This window comes from Vombatus ursinus, unplaced genomic scaffold (assembly GCF_900497805.2).
Source record: "Vombatus ursinus unplaced genomic scaffold, bare-nosed wombat genome assembly UNPS02001287.1, whole genome shotgun sequence".
NCBI lineage: Eukaryota > Metazoa > Chordata > Mammalia > Diprotodontia > Vombatidae > Vombatus > Vombatus ursinus.
The window spans coordinates 18745531-18750335 of record NW_020941065.1 but is presented as its reverse complement, the minus strand read 5'-3'; positions in this window follow the sequence as shown (position 1 = coordinate 18750335).

Here is a 4805-nt window from a genome sequence, read left to right as displayed (position 1 = left end):
GTATCAAATATCTCTGCTAAGAGTTTGTATCCAAGATACATAAACAACTAAAATAAGTAGATAGAAAGACAGGAAGATACACACACACACACACACACACACACACACACACACACACTCACATGACCAAAAACCATACTCCAATAGGTAAGTGGCCACAGGGTAAAAACAAGCAGTTCTAAAAATAACAATTACAAAGTATTAGCAGCCACATGAAAGGATGCTCTAAATCACCAATAAAAAAAAAAAGAAATGCAACTCTGAGATTTCACTTCCTACACGGCAAACAGGCAAACATAACATGAGGTGGGAATAGTCAATGTTGAAAAGGAAAGACAGACACACTGACGCATTGTTGGTGAAGCCGTGAATTAGAACAAACATTAGGGAAAGCAATTTGTATTTATTTAAATGAGATGACCAAAATGACCATGCTCTTTGACCCAAACATCCCACTACTAGGCATAATTCCAAGAAGATCATTGACAAAAAGAACGTCCCCATATATACCAAAATATCGATAGCAGTACTTTTTGTGATGCAAAGAAGTGGAAACAAAGATTTCCATTTGACTGGGGAAAAGCCAAACAACTACTCAAGCTGAATGTGTGCCTTGCCCCCTTCCAGTGGTCAGTGGGTCAATTCCCTTCTAACTGTCCCTCAGATTCCCAGAAGGAGGAGACCCTAGTCTATTGATCTCCCTTTTCCATGGCACCTTCTGGAAATCCTGTTCTCTCATGAATAAATTTCTTTTCATGTTCAACCACTTTCTCTCACTTTCCCTCCACCTTCTTTCTTTCATGGGTACTTGTTCCTATGACACTGAGTGCCTGGCTATCTTTGTTGGTACTAGGAGAACCTTAGAATATGGCCCTACTTCAGTGGTGCAAGAGAAAGAATAGACGTGCTTCACATTCCTCTGAGACACTTCCAGACTCTCCCTCTGCCCCCATCTCTCAGTAACTTCTCCTTTGAGGTTCCCTCTCTCAAAATGTATCACCCTACCTAAATCATTGGTATAATCATCCTCTGGTCATGTTCTCAATTGGGCCCTCATTGTTTTCGTTCTTCCCTGATCATTTCTGTGTCCCACTTCTTGTAGTGTCTATTCCAAATGTTCTCTTTTCCTCTCAAGTATCCCATGCCGTCCACCACAACCTCCCTCTCAGCAGAGGACCTGGCCTCATACTTCATTGAAAATATTGTAGCTTTCCACCATAGCTTCCCCAACACTCCGCTCCACTCCAACATCATCTGCCATTCTCTCAACTCCTTCACTCCAGTCCCAGAGGAGAAGTGGCCCTTCCCCTTACCAACCCCTAGACCCTTTGTGTGCTTTATCCCATCCCCTCCCCAATGTGAGCTTACCTTTTCAATCATTCCCTCTCTTACTAGTCTTCAAGGTCTGCTTATCCACTACCTCCTTCCATGCTGCCTACAAACATGCCCTGATCTTCCCATGCTAAAAAAATCTTCACTTGACCCTTACACTCCCTCAAGTTCTCGTCCTCTGTCTCTTCTTTTCACAGGAATTCTCAGTTCTTGAAAACCAGAAAAGGTTTCTCTGATGGTGGTGTCAATGCTGAAATGGATGTTCCACTAGGAGGCAATGTTGGCCATTTGGTCAAAGAACAATGATGGATGGGCTATTTTAATTTCTGGAATTCATTCTCTCTTCTGTGTCTTCCTCTGTTGCCTTAGCCCCAGGACTCTGGGTCTTTGAGGACTGTCCCAGGAGAGCAAGAGTTCTGGCAGGTCCCACATAGCTGGAGAGGGTCCAAATTTGGGTCCAGAGATGGACTGTGCATCTGTATCAGAGGACCAGCCTGGCTAAACTCAGTGAGGGTCATGAGCAGATTGAACACAGAGGGGCGGGGAAGGGAGGAATGGATTAATTTTTCAGACATCATTCTCGAAGATCAGCTGCTAAGTTATAGACAGCGTGTGTCCCTCTACCCTTCCATAAGACAGGATCGTACTAACAGAGATCTGTGCCTAGAAGGGACTGGAGGCCATCTAGTCCAACCCACTCTTTCTGCAGAGGAGGAAACTGAGGCCCAAGGAGATGAAGTGACTTGCCCAACGTTCCACAAAAGGGAAGTGACAGAGGAAGGATCTGAACCCAGGTCCTTTGACAACAGTCTCTACTCAATTACCTCATTTTTTTTGTCATGAATAATATTTTTTTCCCTAATTACACATAAAAACAGTTTTTAAACATTCATTTTTTTTTAATTTTGAGTTCCAAATTCGCTCCCTCCCCTTCCCCTGAGATGGTAAACAATTTGATATAGGTGATACATGTGCAATCATGTAAAACATATTTCCACATTAGCCAAAACAAACAAACAAGAATAAATAAAGAAAGTTTAAAAAGTGTACTTTGATCTGCATTCAGACTCCATCGGTTATTTCTCTGGAGACAACCACCTTATTTTTTTAATTCTTTTTTGTTATAGACTTTGTAGACATTAACAAATATGAACATTTCCTTATACAAAGATCGGAAAGAGAAGATGGTATGTGATTCCTTCGATCTCTCATATGCACAGTTTGGGACTTTTTAAAGAGTGTCTTAAATTTAAACAATAGTAACAAAACAACCACGTTGATCTGCATTCCATTCTGAATTCCCTTCTGTGCATTTTTGTAATGCTTCATTCATTAAACTGCTGCATTTTACAATGCTTTTCTCCTTTTTCTTTTTCTTCTTTGGTCTCTTTGTCACTACCCCCTCACTCTCTCCTATAACCTTTTCCTCTGAATGCCTCCCCAAGTAAAAGCCTTCTCTAGCAATAAATAAGTCCAGCCAAGCAAAGCAGATACAGACATTGGCCAGGTCTAGAAACGTGTGCCTCAGTCTGCACCTACAGGCTACCACCTTGGCTAGTGCCAAGAGATGAGTGGCATGATTCGTCACCATTCCTCAGGTTATTGTTAACCCCTCATTTACAAATGAGGAAACTGAGGCACAGTTAAGTGACTTGCCCTGGGTCACACAAGTCATTAATGTCAGAGGTAGAATTTGAACCAAGACCCTCTGCCTGCAGAGCCAGTACTCATTCCTTTCTACCATGCTGCTTTCTATTTGCCACATACCTGACAAATGGTACGGGTTATCCGTATGGATGGCGAATGGTCATGCAGCCTCTGCATGGAGACCTCCAGCAAGGGGACCCCACCGGCTCTCCAGGCAGTCCACTCCATGTGGGGACGGTTATCTTTGTTGTTCGATGCCCCCGCACCAAGATTAAATCCCCTTTGGTGAAACAGTCCAACTCTATGCCATCCCCTTTTCTTGAGGCTTTTCCTTCCTTATCCTATTACTTATCATTCCCTTGGATCACTCCCACAATCCACTGTCTTCACTCATTCACTGCAGCTGAATGAAGATGGAAAATCACGAAACCATATTGACGGGTCCATTACACATTTATATCAGGTAACATCAGCTATGCCCTCATTGAGGCAAAGCAATCCTATTACACCACCCTAATCAATTCATACCTAATCACCACAGTGACTCTTCCAAACTTTCTCATCCCCCTGAAACCTCCCATGGCTCCCTCTCCCCCAACCCTCTCAGCTGAGACACCGGTCTCATATTTCACACGCCAAGAGCTCCCTCGCCTCTCCCCTTCTTTGCCTCATTTCACTCAACTCCCTCTGCTGCTATCTCCTCCTTCACGTTTGTCTTACAAGATGAGGTGGCACTTCTCCTCGAGAAGGCAAACCCGTTTATGTGCACAAGTGATCCCATTCATCCTTCAGTAGCTTGTCCTTTTTATCATTCCTCTCTCTCCTGATGATCTTCCATCTCTTCCTGTCTACTGGATGCTTCCCTACTGTCTAAAAACATGCCCATGTCTCTCCATCCTCACAAAACCTCCCTTGATCTGGTCATCCATCTCTGCCAGGCAGCATCACCTATCTCTTCTACCTCTTGTGTCATTAAACTCTTTGAGAAAGCCATCTACAACTGACACATCCACTTCCTTTCCTCTCTTCTTTTTTTTTTTTTTAAGAAGATTGAGATTAAGTGACTTGCCCAAGGTCACACAGCTAGTACGTGTCAAGTGTTTGGTCTGAGGCCGGATTTGAACTCAGGTCCTCCTGACTTCAGGGCCGGTGCTCTATCCACTGCCACCTAGCTGCCCCTCCTCTCATCTTTTCTTGACTCTGCAGTCTGGCTTCCAACATCATCATTCAAGTGGAACTGTTCCCTCCGAAGTAATCAATCACTTTCCGATCGTCAGATACAATGGCTTAGATGCCACAGGATGCCACTGATTGGCTATCTACCCTAAGGGACTGAAACTACCCTTCCTTAGCATGTGAATGAATCTTGTTGCTTTCAGGTTAGCCTCCTCTCTCTGACCCTGCTCACAGATGTGTCTCTCCCGGTCCTCTTGGTCCAAAGAATTCTAGGTCACCGCTGGCCTCAATCCTGGTGCCTTTGCATAAGACTCTCACTGATGGGGAGAATGATTACATGGGGCAGGGGAAACATTGACAAGAAGAACTTCTTGCTTCTCATTTTGAGAGGACACACACAATTCCAGGCTTTTCACAGAGAAAGATCCCAGAGAGAGAGAAAAGACTTTAGCCTTTAGTTTAGTCGTTGGGTTTAGTAGTCTAAACCCAAGAAATGGGAGCCAGTATACCTCCACATGTCACTGATTCCAACTTGACTCCCTAGACACTTCCCTCTAGTAAAACTGTTCTCTCTCTCTGTCTGTCTGTCTCTCTCTGTCTCTGTCTCTGTATCTTTCTTCCTCTCTGTCTCTGTGTTTCTGTCTCTGTCT